Genomic DNA, 20,551 nt, shown 5'->3' on the forward strand with positions numbered 1-20,551 from the left:
TTATCTGAGAATGTCCTTATTTCATTGTCATTCATGAACGATATTTCCACTGGATATAAGATTCTGGATTGGTAGTTTTCTTTTCTTTTTTATTTTTATTTTTTTGAGACAGAGTCTCACTCTGTAGCCCAGGCTAGAGTGCAGTGGCATGATCTCAGCTCACTGCAACCTCCATCTCCCAGGCTCAAGCGATTCTCGTGCCTCAGCCTCCTGAGTAGCTGGGACTACGGGTGCATGCCACCACGCCTGGCTAATTTTTTGTATTTTCGTAGAGACGGGGTTTCACCACGTTGCCCAGGGTGGTCTTGAACTCCTGAGCTCAGGTGATCTGCCCCCTTGGCTGCCCAAAGTGCTGGGATTACAGGCATGAGCCAATGTGGAGGGCCGATAATTCTTTTCTTTCTGTATGTTAAAAATGTTATTCTACTTCCCTCCAGCTTCCATGGTTTCTGATGAGAAATGCACAGTCATTTAAATAATTGTTTCTCTACCTGAAATGAGTCATTTATCTTTGGTTGCTTTCAGGATATTTTCTTTATTTTAATAGTTTTCATAAGTTTGATAATAATGTGTGGATGTCTTTGATTTTATCCTGTTTGGGATTCACTGAGTTTCTTCAATTTCCATGTTCATGTCTTTTGTGAAATGTGATAAGTTTTTCCATCATTATTTCTTAAAATATTTTTTTCCCATTCAACACCCTTTTTCTTTTCCTTCTAGGAGTGTAATGACACAAATATTAAACTTTTTGGTATTTTTTCCCACAGGCCCCTAAGGTTCTGCTGGGTTTCTTTTTCAATTTTCTTTCCTTTGTTGTTCAGATTAGATAATTTCTATTGATCTATCTTTAAGTTAATTTTTCATCCAGTTAATCTGAAATTTAAGTTAGTGTCCTTCTCTTTTTCTGTTCTAATATTTCCATTTGGTTTGTTTTTATATCTTCCTTTTTTAAATTTTGAGACAGTTTTGCTTTTGTTGCCCAGGCTGGAGTACAATGGTGTGATCTTGGTTCACTGCAACCTACACCTCCCGGATTTAAGAGATTCTTCTGCCTCAGCCTCCTGAATAGCTGGGATTACAGATGCCTGCCACCATGCCCAGCTAATTTTTTGTATTTTTAGTGGAAACAGGGTTTCACTATGTTGCCAAGGCTGATCTCGAACTCCTGATCTCAGGTGATCCACTTGCCTTGGCCTCCCAAAGTGCTGGGATTACAGGTGTGAGCCACTCCACTAGGCCTGTTTTTATATCTTCTTTTTTTCCCCCTGAGAATTTCCATTTGTTTCAGGAGCACTTTCCCTTACTTTATGGAACATGGTTATAATTGCTGCTTTAAAAAATGTTTGATAATTCTAACATCTGTATCTTCTCAGGGTTAGTGTCTGTTGATTGTCTCGTTCCTTGTCAGTTGAGACTTTCATGGTTCTTCATATGCTGAGTAATTTGGGATTATATCCCAGACATTTTGAATATTACAGGACCCCAGGTCTGATTTAAATCCTAAAAAGAAGGCTTTTTTTTTTTTTGAAGCAGGAAATGAAACAGATTATATTATTTTTGCAAGTCCAAACCTGCCTCTTGGGCTGTGGTTTCAATATCATTTCTGATTTCAGAGTGCAGTGCTATTCAGATCAGTCCTGTGTGTGTGCCACCCAGTGGCCAATCATGGGCCTGGACTGGGGTCTACCTTGCAGTTTCAGTTCTCCAAACATGTGGTATGGTGTTTAGGATCAGATCTATACATGTGTAGCCTGGAGGTGAGCCCAGGAGCTAAAACATAAGTTTGTGGGATTTCTGACTTAAGCTCCCTACTCTCCGTGATCTCCTCAACACCCTCTGGCTCCTTGGGGCCTCCCTTTTCAGCCCCCAGTGAGCAAGCTTGGGCTTCAGTTTCTCTGCTCTGCCACACTTACCATGACTGTTTCTGTGTTTGGAGTCAAGTGGCAGGAGGAGAAAGGTGAAAAAAAAAGGAAGAAAGATTTGCCACACACTCTTGTGAACACTGCTCCTCCAGTCAAACAGAATAATTCCCCTCTCTTGGAATCTTAGATGACTGCCTAGCTCCACTCCCACCCCCTCAGCCTCTGCCACCACCACTGCTGCTACAATATTGCCTGTGGGCTGAGGCTGGAAAGAAGGAAAAAACAAAACACCAGGGGTTCCCCTGCACCCCACTCTCTCTCTGACTCTTCAGAATCTCCTTTCTTGTGTTTTAGAGAGGACTTCTCTTGCAGCTCTTTCTGTCTTCCTCTGGTGCACACTTCCAGCTTTATGGCTGCCTTTTAGTCTAGGCTGGCTGATACTGGGAGGGAAAAAAAATTCACTACTGATTTAGTGGGACTTTGAATTCTGGTCTTCTTCCCAAAGCCACCTGCTATGATTTATGTTTCAGAACTCTCAGATAGCTCCTCCATCCATTCTGTCCAGGATTTATAGTTACATTTAGTGTGTCCTTACTTATTCCATCTTTTCTGGAATAAGGCTCTCTTTTTGCTTTTTAAATCATCAATCATTTGCTATGTGGGAAATGATATCTTTGTTTATATGTATGGCATTTATTGTCTCCCCCACCCCCGGCCCCTGCAAAGTTTCATAAAAAACAAAACTTATTGACCAGCAATAACTCTTTATTATATGGCCAGAAAGAATTAGGCAATCCATCTGGAGAAAACAGACTGTTTCTCTTCGCTCACACAATACTTCTGACAGCAAATGTGTGGGGCTTTTTCTCCATCCCAAGAAGTTCTCCAATTCTGCTCCCATCAGCTGCATGCCCTACGATTTAATTCGATTTTGACACTGTCTACCTGGAGCTAAGCATCAGATCCCACAGGGTTAGGTCTCAGTCTCACAAGATTGCCCTGTTAATGGAAAAACCAAACTCTGAAAATATTTTAAAGAGGTTTATTCTGAGCCAATATGAGTGACCATGGCCTAGAGAACACAGTCTCAATAGGTCCTGAGAAAGTATGTCTGTGGCAGTCAGATTACAGTTTGGTTGTATAAATTTTAGGGAGGCAGGAGTTATAGGCAAAGACATAAATTCATACATGGAAGGTATACACTGGTTCGGCCCGAAAAGGTGTGATATCTTGAAGTGGGAGTTTACAGGTTATAGGCAGATTCAGAGATTCTTTAATTTGCAATTGGTTAAAGGAGTAGAGCTTTGTGTAAAAATTTGGAGTCAACAGAAAAGAATGTTTTAAGTTAAGATAAGGAAGTATGTGAACCAATATTCGAGGTCAGAGTGACCTGTAGGGCTGAGTGACTTAGCCCTTGTCCGGCATGGCCTTATGTCCTCTTTATAATTTGATATCTTATTGTCACAAGGAGTCTGTTTTGTTAGTCTTATGGTCTGTATTTTAATATTAATGGTGGTCAGTTGTGCCTAAACTCCAAAAGGGTGGGGATATATCACCTCCCTTTGTGTCATGCTGGGAATTCCATTTTTAAGGATTTTCTAGGGTCCCCTTAGCCAAGAGGGGGTCTGTTCAGCTGGTGAGGGGCTTAGGATTTTATTTTTAGTTTTCAGCCTCTACTTCAGATGTCAATCACCAGCCCAGGTCTCTAGTACTTTTGACCAACCAGCTGCAAATTGGGGTTTCCCCTACCCACCTTCTCAGCAATACTTTGCTGGGATAGCTCACAGAACTCAGGCCATTTACTTGTTTATTATAAAGGATACAGATGAAGACTTAGGTGAGGTCTAGAAGGGTCCAAAGCATAGGAGCTTTTGTCCCTGTAGAATTGGGGTACCCCTCTCTCCCAGAGTTTTTATAGAATTTAATTTCCTCCCATCCCATTCCTGGAGGTCAGTGGGTAGGGCTGAAAGTTTCAACCTTCTAATCCCTTAGTTTTTCTGGTGTTGAGTCCCATCCTGAGGCTATCTGGGGTCCTACCCTAAATTACCTCATTAGCATAAACTCAGGTGTGCTCCAAAGAGGCTCCTTAAGAATAATAAAGGACACCTCATGACTGAGGAAATTCCAAGGGTTTTAGATTCTCTGTGCCAGGACCACGGACAAAGACCAAATATACTTCTTATCACACTACACCATCCTATTTTCTTTTCCTCTACATTTCATCCTATTTTCTGAGTCCACAATTAGAGGCATTCCACCCAAAGATGAATTCTCAAAGGAACAAATTCACACCAAGATTGAACCACAGCCTCACCTGGCCTGCACAATGCCTTCAATTGTTTTTCTGGCTTGCATTTTCCCCTCTCATATTAATAGAGAAAAAAAGAGCATTCCAGGGCCATGAGCCCTCTTGAGATGTTGAGCTTGAATGATTGGAAAGATGATAGCTCCTCATCCAGATATGGAGTATGGAATAGGAAAGAGGGTTTGGGGGGTGGGACAGGAAGTGATATGTTCTATCCATAACACATTGCACTTGAAGCACCTGCCAAAATATCCGGGAAATGGGAGCCTGGAGGTGAGGGTCAAAGGTCAGTCTTAGGTGGCATAAAGAATGACTTGGAATAAATTGTTGTGGAAGGTCTACAGGAGAAAATTATTATGGGAGGACAGGGTGTGTATCATGGTGAGAGAAGAGGGCCAGGGATCTCGTGCACGGTGTGCTTAACCTTCAAATTGCAAGGACTTCCCACTGTGACGCAGGCCTCAGTTCTACACGGCTGCTCTTCAAGACCACTCCCACTACTGTGCCTCCCCACCATTCCTGAGTATTCTCCACTCCCAGAGCCTGATGACTTTCCCTAAGCTCCCACCTTCAGTACACAGATTGGCCTTTATGTGAAAGGCAGAACTGGTATTTGGATACCATGGCAGATCTGTTGGGGGAGTTTTTTCAGATTTTCCTGATTCTGGCCCCTGGTGGAGAAAAATGATCTGGGGTAAAGTTGCAGCCTGCCTGACCCATGCAGGAATTTATCCCTTAACTTGGGCCTACTAATCAGCACAATTACCTCTGAACACTAAAATAACAAGGCTTTCTGATCACTTTACCATTGCCAAGTTGTATTTACAAATGTCATCATACTTTATTGTATCAACCATTATATCAGTCATGGTATGCTAGGTTTTGCTGCAGTAACAAACTCAAATCTCAGTGGGAGATTTGATGCTGTACATTCAAAGAATGGTGGGGGTGCTTACAGATCACAGTCCTCTGAGACCCAGGCTAACCAAGGATTCCACAACCCTAGCACCAGTGGGAAGGAACACGATGATTTGTACATTGAGTCTTAAAGCAGCTACCAGCTTTAAAAAAAAAAAAAATGTAAAAAGAGAAGTCACATTCCATTTGCCACAGCAAGTCACCTGGCCACATTTAACTTCAAAGGGAGGGGAAGTGAAATCTCGTCCCTGAAGGCGAATTGGTGAACTTGAGTCATGATTACCACAACCATGCCCTCTAAAATCATTATAGCCACATGACAGTTGAAAAACTCAGACTAGTAAGTCACTTTTCCAAGTCACACAGTCAGGAAGTTAGCACAGCAAGGCTCCAAGTGCACATTTGTTTAACTCTAAAACCAATGTGCCTTTCACAACCTGATGTGTTGTCTTCATGAAACCGTTATCCAGAAGAAAGTTCTTATTAGCTTCAAGGAAACTTCAGATGCTGACAAGTAAAAAGTTTGACATGTCCAATTAACTTAATCAATCAAAAAGAAACAATGTGTTCCTGTTTTCTTTCCTTTTGCAATTACCTGTTTTTAGAAGGAAGGAAAGAAGGAAAGAAAAGAAAGAAAGAAGGAAAGAGAGAAGGAAGGAAGGAGAAAAAGAAAAGAAAGAAAGCAAAAGAAAAAAAGAAGAGAAGAAAAGGAAAAAGAAAAGAAAGGAAAGAAAAAGAAACCAAGCCTTTTGGCCCACCCTTTGACCTACACCACAATATCTGATTGCATGTCAGGGTGATTTGGTTTCTTTCCCATTGTGTGGTATTTTCCACTCACAGGACTGGGTCAGGAGAAGTTTGTATCTTAATCTACACGCTTGTTCTTGCTCATGTTTGCCTCTGCTTGATCCCATACCCTTCATTCATCCTTTGGAATGTTCCCGTGACAACGGAAGAATGGCAATATAGCTAGCCAGACAAAAGGGACGGACCAAGAACAGACCAACTTCTCTCAGACTGAGGATGCTAATGGGGAAGGCACAGGACATGAGAATGTTTTCTCCCCATTTTCCCCCTTGAGAGAATTCAGCAGTTAGTGAGTGTCAAGCCTGCTCTGCAGATGAGGAAACTGAGGCTCAGCAGGGTTAAGCCACTGCTCGAGGTCATAAGGCTAGTTAGTACCCAGATGAAAACCAGCTGCTATTATTTTTTCCTGAATCACTGCTTCGTTTTCTGTCCATTCCACTCTGCAACCTTCCATCTCTCCTCCTAGGAAACCTGCGCCCAAAGCATGCAGCCAATGCAGGGCTCCTCTGCCTCCTCTGATGTCTTCCACCTCCATGTGGCCTGCTTGCTGGCAGATACAAGGATAGGTGCAGCTCTTTACAATGGAGACATTGAGATGAGGTGGCCACTGTAGGGCTCAGGCTGCTGGGGCCTGGAGGTGGGAGCTGTCCCAGTGCTATGGAAGAAATGCTTCTCAGGCCTCAAAACTGTTCCTGAACAAACCCAAGGTTCATAGAAGACGAATTCTGGCAAGAGGCTGAGTTCTGGAAAGCGGCATGAATAGTAGCAGAGACTGGGGTCCACATTGCTGGGCTAAGCTTTGGGACAAGCCCATGAGGGAAAACCCACAAGGCTTCTTCTTAACTCCAAAGAAGAAAAATAATAACCTGATTAGATTAAATATGCTTTGAGGCGGGAAGATCCTTAGCTTTAACATGTATGATATTTGGAATTCAAGATGTCCTAAGTAGTTTCCATGGCTATTTCTGACAGCCTGAAGCCCCTGGTTTTCTCCACCCATGGACTTCCAAGGGACAGGACAATGGGGAGGGGGCTCACTGGAATAGCTCAAGGCCCACCAGATGGGTTCCTATTTCTGATTGACCACATTCTCACGGTGTGAATGTCTGCAACTCATTTTTTTCCCCTGGGCCTCTGTTTTTTAATCTGAATAAGAGAAAATAGGGCCGGGCGCGGTAGCTCACGCCTGTAATCCCAGCACTTTGGGAGGCTGAGGCAGGCGGATCACGAGGTCAAGCGATGGAGACCATCCTGGCCAGCACGGTGAAACCCCATCTCTACTAAAAAAATACAAAAATTAGCTGGGTGTGGTGGCATGTGCCTGTAGTCCCAGCTACTCAGGAGGCTGAGGCAGGAGAATTTCTTGAATGTGAGAGGCGGAGGTTGCAGTGAGCCAAGATCGCACCACTGCACTCCAGCCTGGGCGACAGAGTAAGACTCCGTCTCAAACAAACAAACAAACAAACAAACAAAAAAACAAACAAAAAAACAAAAAGAGAAAATACTCTCTTCCACCTCTAGAATTCTGAGATTTTTAAATAAAGAAAGATGAACTTAGGAAGAAGCTGGTCCTGAACACTGATCCTGTAGCTTCTGGATGAACACCTAATACCAGAGGAATAGAGGAGCCATTTCAGGGTCACCCACTCAGGTGTTCTCTCATCCTACCCAAGTCAACAAACAGCAGCTCTATCAATGTCTTCATGACTCAAGACACATCGTGGGGAGTTTTGTCTGTAAGCCATGATGTGGCACTAGAGCTGCATGGTAATTCTCTGCATTACAGGGAATAAAAGAAGCTATTCCAAATGCAGCTTGAAATTTTTAAAAAAGAAGTCACATACTTCTCTGAGTATGTCATCTTTTCCCAGATGGATCCAAAACGAGCCACATAATTTCCCTGTTGCAGAGTTTCTGAGAGATTCGTGGATCTGAGAACTGGAAGGGGCTATACAAGTTGGTGTGAGCCCGTCCCATTCTCTCCCAACAGGTATAATTAGGTTCTTGCCATTCCATAGGGGAGGCGACTGCAGTTTGGAGGTTGGTGACTTCTACGATGGGATGGCCAGAGAGCAATGGCGGTGTAGTGTTTGGGGGACTGACTGCTTTCTTTTATGACACCAAACTGCTGCTCATAAGCAAAAGTGTCCACCATCACACACAGAGTGGTGAAAGGAAACATTAAAAGAGAGAAAAAAAAAAAAGGAATGTGGGACCCAGGAACACTCTGGCAGCACTGTCTGGTGAGCCGTTACAACTAGCACATAGTAGGTGGTCTGTGTGCTGAAGAGAGGCAGGATGAAGGTGAGTGAGGCAAGGCAAAGCCATGAACTTGGAGACCATGTGACTTTGTCATTTGTAGTGCCCTGGTTTTATACATAAGCCATATCTGGCCAGTGTTCATTGGATATGCCCTATCTCTGAGATTTTATAAAAATTAATTCATTCAACAAGAAAGCTGGTTTGCTGAAGAGGGAAAATTGCCAACAAGGCCAAGGTGACAGCAATTTCAAGCACAATGTAAGCTGATTAGCCTCAAACAGAGAAGTTGCTTCCTGGCTGAGCTCTCCCACCCTGCTCCAGTTGTCTTGGAGATTTGCAGTCCTGGTCACAAGGGGTACCAGGCGGCAGTGTGAGCAATGGGTGAAGGACAGGACCTCATTATGAGAGTCTCCCAGGAAGGAAAAGGCAGACGCAGGATATTCTTTCAGAATGATGGATTTGCTTAAGTTTGCATTTATTTTTTTCATTACAAGAGAATTGTGGAATGATGCTTTTGCATTACCTTTTTTGAAAAATAAGAAATGTTCTTTTTCTCCCTCTCCCTTTGGAAAAACACAGATCTGATTACGTCAGTCCCTGCTTAAACCCCCTTAGAGGCTTCCTCTTGCTCATTTGAAAATGACAGAACTCATAAAAACGGCCATAAGCATCACTGGCATTGAATGGAATTGCACAGCACTCCTTTCTCAATTGTTAATAAGATGACGTACTTCCATATCAGCTGATCAACAGCCACTACGTCAAGCTGTCCCCTACTTCTTCCACCCTGGGAACACTGGGCCTCCCCAAGGCCTCCAGGACAGCAGCGGGCTCCAGGGCCTGCTCCAGCCAGTGTCCTGTATCTGCTCTCTTTTGTGGATTCTGAAGCCACACAGCCCTTCTGCTCCTGGAGAGTCCCCTGCCTTCCTCAGGGCCTTTGCAAAGGTGTTTCCTTCTGTCTAGAACAGTCTCCCACACTGTCCCCTTTGACTTTGGGTGACTTTTCTCATCCTTCCTTTAGTCGTTCATAGTTGGCTTCAATAAATGAAGGATAGACGGGAAAGTGACTGATCAGCCATGCTTGAGAAGAGGAGGCCCTGGGCGTATGCCGTAGATCTCCATTGTCTAGGCCTAGTTAATCATCGCCGGGAGGAGAAAGGGAGGCTGTGGACTGGAGGCTGCCAGCCCCGCCTTCTCCTTCTGTCTGCATGTCCTAAGGAGAAGCAGCCTCGGATCTGGGTGATGCCTCTTGGCTGTGAGTATTATCATTTGCAAAGAGGAAAAGGGGAAATAATCTGAATATCTGGGATTCCAAAAGTTGTCTTGTACCAGGTAACAAGAACTTTCCTATCTCCTCTGACCAGATATGGGGTGAGAAAGAGGATGAGAGCAAGTGTGAAGCAGAAAAGGGAAAGAGAAGGAGATAACCTGAAGCGTGGCCTGAAGACTCCCTGACACTTCATGGGAATCCTTGACATTCCGTCTGGAAACCATTTTGCTCATGTCCTCAGAGCTGTGGCTGCAGAATTTTCTCTTGCCCAGTTGTGGGTTACAGGTCAAGTAGAGAGTCAGCCCCAGGCAAGGGCACAGGAACTCAGACTGTAGGTCAGCATTCCAGAGTTCCTGGAGGAGGAAGAAAAAGGACTGGGTTAAGGAGGCAAGCAGGGGAGGGAATCTACCCTGAGAGTTTTAGAAACAGCTCAAAATAACAGCAAGTTGACCAGCTCTCAAAGTGTTTTGTTTTGTTTACCATGCCTCCCTTATTTTCTTATTATTTGCTGGGCACAGGCTTGCCTTGACTTTACAGTCTGCATAAGTTTACAACCAGGAAAATGAAAGGAACAATTTTACAAGCATCGTGATGGATCCTGGTACCTCCTTTAGAGCTTGAAATTAGGGGTTTGAATGTAGGTCCATTTTCATCCCACTTCCAAATGCTAGCAACGTAGGGAATTATATGGGGGTTTCCTTTCCTGCTGGGACACAATTCTCTGAAGCACAGTTAGGATGAAAACATGAGGTTTGTAAGAGCTGAGAGCAGTGTTTTACAAAGTGCAATTTTCAGAACTCTAGGCCCAAGAGATGTTTCGCTGGTAAAAGGATTCCACGTCAAATACATTTGGGACACTCTGCATCATCTCTCCCCTCTCAGGCAATCTCAGTGCTTGTAAGTGAGAAAACTGTGTTCCCCATAAGTTTCCCCCCAAAGGGTCCAGCTGTCCTGCATTGCCTTCCTGTAATCTGTTCACACGTTGCTCTTATTCCAGTTCCACATGCCCTGAACTCCCAGAAGGTTGCTCTCAGCAGTGAGCCATTCATTCCTCAGAGATTTGGGAGCCCTCACCACGTGCAGACGCTGTGCTGCAGGCTGGGAACCACAGGAGAAATGGCTGAATGTTCTGTGGGTGTGGCTGTAGGCAGAGGGCTGATCAGTGAGGTGGGGTGGTGACAGTCTTCTATAGGATGTTGTATGCATCATTTATCAACTTAACTAGGACAAGAGAATGAAGGGGGGTACTATTAATAATTAATTAATAATTATAATAGGACAACAGGTGTAAGCTAGAGCTGTCTTACATAGAACTGACACATGACAGAGGAGTTATGTTTCTTGTCTGTCCCTTTAGGAGCTGCCTCTAGGGCCAATGGATAATAATTACAGGGCAAAAGGTTTCAAGTCAAAATTTAAAAGGGAATTTCTAACAAAGAGCCTCTAAGAACAATGTGGCTATTTTATGAGGTAGTGAGTAGCTCACCACATCAGATATGCAAAGGGGTGACCCACCCTCCAAGTTGCTGTGTATAGCTGACACTGACATGCCAGGCAGGCCCCCAGCCTAGGTAAGCACAGGCTAGCCTTTGCCTGTGATCTGAAGCACATATTCTTGGCTCTCTCTTTCGGTGAGGGTCAGTAAGCTATTTTATATGCAAGGACCACATTCTGCTTTTCTGATTCATACGTAACAGACACATTTGGATAAAAGCAGAAATATAACAGGACTGAAAGATTAAAACTTGCTGTCTTAGCATACTTAATATTCACTGATGCTTACACATAATATAAATATCTCTTTGTTTAAAATGAGTATAGGCTGGTCTCTGTGGCTCATGCCTGTAATCTCAGCACTTTGGGAGGCCAAGAACGGAGGATCACTTGAGCTCAGGAGTTTGAGACCAGCCTGGGCAACACAGCAATACCTCCTTTCTACTAAAAACAAAAAATGAAAAAAAAATTAGTCAAATGTGGTGGCGCACGCCTGTAGTCTCAGCTACTTGGGAGGCCGCAGTGAGAGGATTGCTTGAGCCCAGGAGGTGGAGCCTGCAGTGAGCTGCAATCGTGCCACTGCACACCAGCCTGGGTGACAGAGCAAGATACTCTCTCAAAATAAATAAACAATAAAACAAGTATTATCTTGACTTTAAAGAAAGAGACTTTCTTGTGACATATAAGCAAAATATGGTCAAAACAATTTGACCAAGGTTGAAAATGGACTGGAATCACTTCTAAGGAGCCAGCCTAGGTCTGTCGAATCAAGTTTGCTCACTAATCATACTTTGGTTATGTCGGATGTTAACATTAGAGGAAGAGGGTGGGGGATATAAGGGGATTCTTTGTACTATTTGTGAAACTTGTCTAAAATTATTTCAAAATTAAAAAATAACAAACAAAACCACATCCTTTGCTCCTGAGCCCTGTTCGCCCCAGACCTTATGTGATGAACTCACTCCATTCTTTAAGATCCAGCTCTGCAGAGCATCTCAGATTCCCTGTCCCGAGGCAGGCACTCCTGTATGAGCTCTTAAATACTTCTGCATTTACCTACCACCTACTGGTATGGTTTTCTGACTATATTTCATCTTCTTCGCCTTACGTGGAGTTTCTTTTAGAATGGAGAGTTTTCTTCCTTTCCTCTTTGAATCCTAGCACCAAGGCCACACTCGGCACTAAATACCTGTCTCAAATGAATGAATAAATCAATCTTGTTTGAACAAATCTTATTAGTTTTGCTTTTTTAAAATTATGGTAAAATGTACATAACATAAAAATTTCCATTTTAACCATTTTTAAGTGTATAATTCAGTGACATTAAGTACATTCTAAAGTTGCGCAGGTTTTTTTTTTTTTTTAATCAGTTCTAAATGGTTTAAACTGGCCAGCATTTACTAGAGCTGTTAGATGGACTTAATTTGGACCCATGAGACTCGTGACACTCAGAATTAATCTAATCCCCTTTACACCAGGTGCCTCCCATCAAAATCTGTTTGATCAAGTGTGGAATTATTTCATCCCATTGGAACCAGCTCTTGAATCAGTCAGAACTGGCTCTGCCAGGCTCCGGGCCAGTAGTCGGCGCTCAAAATGGTGTTTCTTTCTTTGGCCTAATCTCTTGAGTAGCCACTTTCCCTTTTGTTAATTTTTTTTTTTCTGGAGGACAATCTTCCCTGGGAGCTCCCTTCTGCTCCCACGAAGCGCTCTGCACCCAGCCCTGGTGCTGCCTGGCTCTGGGGCAGGGAGCTTGCATTCTGCCACCTCCTTCATTGTCCTCTCGGTACACCTGCACTTTCAAAACAACCCCTGCAGGCAAGCTTTAGAGGCAGCGATAAACAAACAGGCTGACTGAAATTTAGGGAAACGCCTGTATCTGGACAGCCTCTTCAAATATTTGTCACCCCCTCCCTGCTCTGGGGAAAAAAGAGACAGTTCCTCACAGTCACTCTATTTCCTGCCTTCCCAGCTCTGAACACCTTGGCTCGAATGTAAAGAATTTGGCTCTGAATTAGGACTCAAGAAACTGGGTCCTAGTAATTTTCCCTCCATTAACTAAACGCGTCACTTTGGTCATGCCCTTTTGGGGGCAATAATTTCCCAATTCGTAAAACGAAGGGATCAAAGTTTGATTTTTATCATTATTAATGATAATAATAATAATAATTATTTTTTTGCAGCAGGCTTTTTTTCCCCCAACAAAATATTACTCTGAATAAGACAAGAAAGAATCCCGAACGGCTCTGGCTGTCAGGGTGTGTGTGTCTCCTCCCCATGCTGTCTAACCCCAGTTGGAATTTGGAGGGCTCTTGTCCTTTCCCCTTGGCCTCAGAAGGAGCCCAGCGCGTCCTACCTTGCGTGGGAGTGTGTGTGTGACCAGGGCTCCTTCCTGCCCTTAGAGTCACCGCCCCCTTCTCGCACAGGTTTACAGCACCACTTGCCTCGCCCACTCCCCGCTTTGCCTCCGCCCCATCCTGATGCTGCCGGAATGGCTGTTCCACATGGAAGGATGCCCGCGTCCGTCCCCTGCCCCAGTCCTTCAACAGGTCCCCACAGACCTCAGGATAAGATGAACGCGGAATTCAGGGCCTGGTCTCAACCGCCCTCTCCCTTTTCCTCTCACTTAGACGACCCTGGCCAGCTGGGCCACTCTCCACTCTCGCCCCCTCCCGCCCTCGTGGCCTCTGTCTAGACCGTGCTCCCTCCTACTGGGTGATGTCTCTTCCCCTGGGACCCAGGGACCATCCTGTTGTTGACCTCGGGGGTCGGGGGTGCGGATGGGGGCCGGCCCTTCCCGCGGTCGCCGCCAGGGGGCGGCAGGAGCGGCTCCAGATGACAGCGGGAGGCCGCAAGAGGGGAGGGAGGAAGGACCGAGGGAGCGCGGATCCCGCTCTCGGATCGCAAACTCTGAGCCAGAGCTCTCCGCTCGCGCCTGAACCGCTGGCCGCCCGCGCAGCCCGACGCGGAATCGGGGCACAGCGGAAACCCGTGCAGGGCGGGCGCGGGGCGGCTGGGCGGCGGCGGCCGTCCATGCGGCGGCGCTCGGGGCTGCCCGGCGCCGGGAACCACGCGGGGGCGAGGCGAGGCGAGGCGGCCGCCGGTCGCTCCGGGACGCGGACCGCCAGGTGAGCAGAGCCGCGCGCCCCGCGTCCCCTGCGCGCCGCCCGCGCGGCCCCGACCCGGCTTCCGCTGCCCAGGCTCCGGCTCCCGCTCTCTGGCCGGCGGGGCGGGCTGGCGCGGGCTACCCAGTGGGTGTGTCCGGGGCGCCGCGGGCTGCGCCGCTCCGGGCTCGGGGAGCCAGCGCGCGCCTGTTCCGTGCGGACGGCTGCGCCTCCTTCTCTGGTTCTCTTCCTTGCTGGGAGTCTTGCTCTGTGCTGGCGCCGGCGCTCATCCCTCCACCCTCGACTCTAGGGACAGTCTTAAACTCTAGGGACAATCCACCTCAGTCGTCCCCGGGTCGGGGCCCCGTGCTCCCCGGGTTGGGTCGGAGGGGACCGGCGAGTGCACACCCAGCCCGTGCGCCCCCCACCTCAGCCTCGCCTCCCTCCCGCCTGGGGCCCGAGAGCCGGGCAAGTCTCGGTCAGCGCTCCTTGAGTCCTGGCCTGGGGCCTCGGATCTGTGTGTCTGTCTGTCTCAGTTTAGTTGCTGCAACCCAGCGAGCGCCTGGAGCCCGAGTGGATGGGTTGTTTCCGCCAACTCTGGACACTTCCTCAAGTGCAGCCTAAGTACCTGCGGCCCCTTGGCGCACTTACAGAAGTAGCTTTTGCACAGCGAGCTCACCTTGGAGCTCTACAGATCTGGAAGTTAAGTTTTCTTTTTCTTTGAAATAACATCAGCCCTGACTTGGGAAGGGGATTTTAGGGCGTTCTCGGGCCCACCTAAGTATCTGGAATTTGTGGTCTAATAAGTTTTTTAAGCAGTCCGCACCCAGCACCGTACCTCCCAGCCTCCTTTGCCGTCTTACTAAAAATGCATGCTTTGCTTCTCTTCCTGTCTCCTTTGCGATCTCTACCACGCTGCGCTTCGCCCTTTTCGGGCTATGGGTCTAAAGCTTGGACGTGGGTAGCAGTCATTGGATGCCTGTTGGAATTTGGAATTAGAGAAATAGATACCCGAGAGAGATCTAAGGAACCGCCTTGTCCAACCCTCCTTTCACAGTTGGAGGCACCCAGGACCCATAACAGTCTGAAGATTTTTCAAGGATCACACAGCTTTTAAAATCTGCGTGTCTTCTACTTGATTGATATTGTTGGAGGTGATGGAGTAACTGGACTTACTAGGGTCTTATTGGGTCTCAATACACAAAGAAGCAAACATTTTAAAAATGTGACTTAAAATACGGAACTCTTCAATTCCTATAGATTTTTGTTGGCATCATAGTTGAATTCCTTTAGAAAACAAAATCCTAGCCCTGAAATTAATGTGAGGAAGCAAGCAGATGGGCGTCCTGGGACTTTCCTATAAATCTCTGCAGGGCTGGAGCAGGGATTTCCCAGAGGTCTGGGCCTGGGAAATGAGTTTGGGTGATCAGGATACTGGAGCCCCTTCTGAATAAGCAACTGGGTTGGTTTCTTGTGGGGAGGCTGGCCAGTTGAACTCATGTGATCTCCTCTGTGCCCAGCACTGGGCGGGGCACCCGCTTGGCATTACCTTCTTTTTAGTCTCCTATGCCATAAAGAAATGTTTCTTACTGGCTGTTAGCGAAAGAAAAATACAGCCCAGAGTTTGGGAGGAAGATCAGGGGTGGGGAGATTTTTGACTTGGAGTTTGTTTTTGTTTTTGCCTAGAAAAACTTGTGGAGATTGCAATCAGTTATCCTACACAGAGGCTGTGTATTGCCGTCTTCTCCATCCCCCACATTTCTCTCCGTGGTACCACTTTTATCCTAATTGCTGGGAGTCTCAATGTTTAAATGTTCCCAACACTCCCATTCTGTCCCCCACATTTATAGCTCATTCATCGCAAAATCTCTTCCACATTCTTTTGTGATATCTGAGGAATTATTTCCCTGTCTCCATTCCCACTGCCCCCACCTTCAGCCATGTCCAAATTACAGTAATAATCTCCCCTCTTGACTCCCAGCCACGAGTTGCTTTCTTCATTTTAATCCATCTTCTTTCATGCTGATAGATTAATATTTCTGAAATTCTGATTTCACCACATCATTTCTCTCAAGAAATCACAATGGCTCCCCAGTATTCACTTCTATTTAATTTATCTCCAACAGATATTTCTGAGCATCTGCTATGTGCCAGGGACTGTTACGATGTGCCAGGGACTGTTACTATGTGCTGGAGCTTACGCTATGAACAAGACAATATCATTGCCTTCAGGGAGTCCACAGGCTAGCAGATGATAAATAACCACCCAGGGGAGAAAGGGAAGTAAAGAAATAACCGCAATACAAGGGGGATGTGCAAAACATCAAGGAGATGCGAATGAGGGAGAAATTGATTCTGCATGGGAGGAGCTAGGGCAGTTACCACTGGGCTTTGAAGCCTAAGGAGGAGTTCAAGGAGATGGGAAAGGCTGGTGGGGAGGGAGGACAGGCCAAGCAGAGGAAAGAGCTCGAGGAAAGACTGAGAGATAGGAAAGTACTGTATGGACACGGTTGAATCCAGGTTAATTTTCATCAGGGCATTTAAAATGTTTCCTAATCCTAGTCTACTTTATTGATCCAAGAGCCATCCCAACGCCTTCCTGCTTGAAGGCCATCCCTCCACTCACCCAGTCTCTATCATGGTCTTATCTGCCCTCCCCACACCTCCCATCCCCAGCTCAGAAATTCAGATTTCCCCTCTTCTGATCTAAATTTTGCCAGGCAGTGTATCCCACCCAGCCTTTCTTGCACACACTCCTGTGTCTCTTCCCTGCATTCTTTGTGCCTGCTCTATGTTCAGCCTGGATGAGCCTTGCCTCCCCAGCCACTCTGAGGTTTCCCCTGAGCAGCCTCCTTGGGCCTCTCCAGGTCATGGAACACACTGTCTGCATGTTAGTGGCCCCAACACACTTGAAAGCACATGACTATTTGCCTGGGTTTGACCCCTCATCTCACTTTTCCCTTCTCTCTCCTCTTCTTTCTGGTTTTCCCACGTTTTCTCTTTCTTTGCGTGTGTATGCAGAATCGTGATGTTTACTTACGCGCAGATATAAAGGTTTCATGTGTATTTGTTGAATATCCTCGCTGTGAAAATGGATTAAAAATGTCATGCTGGAAGCCAACACATGATGCAGGCTGACGCAGGTGAGGAGAAGATTCAGGGGAAGCTCTGGCTTTAGGCTGCTTTGCTGCCTCTGGCCCCCTCTTGGGATCCCCCAATTTTACTCCTCCTCCGCAGGACCGCTGTGCTGAGGCTGGGACACCCCTTCATCATCTAGGCCTGTTTTGCTCTCTTTTCCTCCTACTGTCAAAACTTACTTCTGTGCCCACAGCCTCGCTGGCTTGTTAGCCTCACTGGGGCCATGCTTAGTGAGCACTGGTGTGTGCAATGCTTGGGGCTTTCAGTGGTTTCTCTTTTAATCCTCCCAGCCACCTAGAAGGGAGACATCAGCATCTGCATTGTACAGTAAGAAAGTTGAGGCTTACTTGCCTGAGGTCAGCAGCTCAGGTTTGGAGCTGAAATCTTAAACCCAGCTCTCTAAATCTGGTGTTCTTTCCACTATATCATTATTTCCTGAAACAGTTGTCCTAGGAACATCTGAATCAAAATTCAGATCTGGTGAAAGAAAACACAGGCTCCAGGGTGGAAGCAGGGCTCGAGAACTGGCGTTTTTAAGATTACCTCAGGCGATTCTTCTGCACACCCAGGTTTGGGGACCACTGCCCTGGTCTTCCTTTACAATGTGGTTCTAGCGACAGGTGGTGGGTTAATACGCCACTTTATCCCAGGCAGCATGTTCCTTTTTGACAGAGGCCCTGACTTTGACTCTAAGGAGTGAGCAATGGAGAGTTGTGGCCAAGGCCAGGAAGAGGGTCCTCTCTTTTGGCCCGAGGGGTCTTTAGTTCATTCCTGAAGGCCCAGCCCCCTCAGCTTACTCAAAGGCATGTAAACCCACCTGCCACCAGACTCACTGTGAATTTCTTTTGGGACCTGAGCGAGTGCTCAGGGAGAAAGACCAGGGTGGGTTTGTTCAAGAGCCCCAAGTTGCTTGGTTTGGGGCCCCCCGAATAGGGCTGGACAGGCAAAGCCAGCCCCTTCCTCCCTGCAGGCACGGTGAGTTGAACCTCCTTTCCCAGAATGGGATCTGGCCATTGACAGATCTCTTTCATTCAACTGGCCTTGCTCCACTTCCTACCCACCCAGCCTCAGTTTCCCCATGTGTAACAAGAGGATGGCCAAAGTCTGGAGGGCTGGTGGGGGACCAGTGCATGGGTATGCAGAGCTTAAGGCAAAGCCCTAAGGCACATAGCAGGCGCTCAGTGTTAGTTCTCGCCCCATTTCTTTACTCTGTGCCTGATCAGTGCTTGAGACAATTGGAGCTCAATGTATTGCTGTAACAAAAATGTATATATAATCTCAGGCCCCCTCAAATCCAGGGTTTTGTGTCTGAAGGGCAAGAGCTGAATGTTACAACTGTGTATTCAAACCCAGCAAATGAACACTCCCAGCTGCGCGGTGATAGTAATAATGAATTACCCATCCAACATCCCTGCTCGCCCCACTCCCCTTCCCCAGCTTCCCTTTAGATTGCCCAAAGAAGAACCCATGGAACAAGAGGCAGCAGTTTTGTGTATTGATGCGTTGTCTTGGGAAAGTGGTCTCTTTCTGTTGACCTCTTTTCCTGTCTACCCCGTCACCCAGCTGAGTGTACTGCCCATGTTGTCTTCTCCTACCAGCCTTTCCGAAGCTGATCACTGAGGTGTCACCCCAGGCAGTGGTGCCCCTTAGCTCTGCTTCTCTAGGGCGTGGTCTGAGGGCAGTGAGCCAGGCTCACAGTGCCGCTGTGTCTTGTCCCAGGAGGGTGGCACTGGGCAGCCCACAACCGGGTGGGCAGCATGTGGCCTGCTCCACCCTCCCGGCCCTTGGCCAGCTGCCTAAGGCCTGGCCAGCAGTGAGGACAAAAGCATGGAGTGATTAATGGGCACCCCATCTAATCTCCTGCCAGGGGAAATGAAGGGCCAGCCATGGGCTGGGAGCTCATCATGACCTGCTCCAGGTGGGCTTGGAATGCACCCAGCTCAGGATGGGGATTAAGGCTTGAAAGACAAGAGGAAATGAGATGTTAACCCTTTAGGCCTTGGCCCTCTGAGCCCCAGTAGGGAAATCACAGGGGAATTATCTGCAGGCATCTGATGAAAGGGGGCATCAGCTTTGATTTATGGTGGGGATGCAGCCATGTGACTACAGGGGTGGGAGGATGACGAGCCGTGTCTTTGACTTAACCATTTTTCTTAGAGGCACAGTCAGGAGAGAGAAGAAGATTAATTTCCTATGAAAAAGGATAAACGGACTGCTGGGAGGCTGCCCTACCTGCTTCCTTCTTGGAAACCCTCCGATCATATCAGCAAACTACAAATTTGTAGTTGCCAGACATACTTTTCCCCCTGAAATATCGCGTCTCTGATCACTTGCGATGTGAAGGAAGAGGAGCCCACCTCCTTTCCCCGGCCAGGCAGCAGCACGGTGGTGCTGAGGAGGAGAGCACTCTGGAGCCAGGTCCTGAGTTTGAGCCTTGGCTCTACCAAGTTTTGGGCCTTGAACAGGTTCCTTGGCCTCTTGGGCTGTAGTTTTTCCACCTGGAAAATGCTCAAAACTATCTCAGGCGTGTAGAAAAGTGCCACTTGAATGTTAGCTATCACTTTTTTTTTTCCCCCACTTTGGCTGAGTCCTGAGCCTGCATCTCCTTTGGGAAGGACAGAAGCAACTTCTCTTCCAGGGCTCCAAGGCTTGCTTTGGGTAAATTGACGACTGACTCTTTGATTGATCTCCCTTGTTTGACCCCTGACCCTCACATGCCTTGGATTCTGTCTGGCTTGCTCCTCCCTTTGCTCCAGCTCCATGGTTTCCAGCTGCCCCTTTGATGACATTACCCTTCCCCTCGTCTCCTGCCCTCATGCTAGGTTGTCAGACTACTTGTGGGCTGGGCTGTGATATCTGTTGGGTCCTCCAGTGGTACTGGCCAATTCTGCACTGGCTCTGCTCCTTGCTAGCTTTGTTGTGACCTGATAGTCCCAAGCCAAGTGGCTGAGAGTAGAGAATGCAGCTGTCTTGAGAGCAAAATCAGGAGCCGTGGAGGCCGTCTGGCCTGGATGCAAATCCCCACTCTGCCCTGTTTTCTGGTTTCTCTGCCCTCTCATTGCCTTGTTCTTGGTGGGGGATAATAATAGTTATACTTACCTAATGATTGACAGGAGGATCAAATCCAACCGTGCACATGAGGCCGCTTGGGAACCATGTAGGAGAGTTTATCGCTGGTTGTAAGGTGAGCCCTGAGGGTAGAGCTGTGTCTTCAAGTTTTGAAGTCTCATTACAGGGCGTGTAGTGACAGTATAGCCTTTAGTTCCATTTAGTTTCTTTTCCAGAGCAGACAAGTACCCAGGACCTGCTTGACTTTAGCGATATTTTAGTTGAGGCCCAGGATTTCATTCTGCTTGAAGTTCAGAGGATCTTCTGGTCAGCTAAGTGGGGA

The 20,551-nt window shown here is 47.0% G+C and overlaps 1 protein-coding gene across 1 annotated transcript in view; it reads left to right on the forward strand.

Moving 5' to 3' along the window:
• The first annotated feature begins 13,811 nt into the window (after positions 1–13,811).
• The window catches only part of THSD4 (thrombospondin type 1 domain containing 4), a 665,075-nt gene continuing 658,335 nt past the window's right edge, over positions 13,812–20,551 (forward strand). Inside the window, exon 1 of the mRNA XM_034939056.4 lies at positions 13,812–14,046. The gene's annotated coding sequence lies outside the window, so the exon portion shown is untranslated. The remainder of the gene's footprint in view (positions 14,047–20,551) is intronic.

Source organism: Pan paniscus, chromosome 16, assembly GCF_029289425.2.
Source record: "Pan paniscus chromosome 16, NHGRI_mPanPan1-v2.0_pri, whole genome shotgun sequence".
NCBI classification, from domain to species: domain Eukaryota; kingdom Metazoa; phylum Chordata; class Mammalia; order Primates; family Hominidae; genus Pan; species Pan paniscus.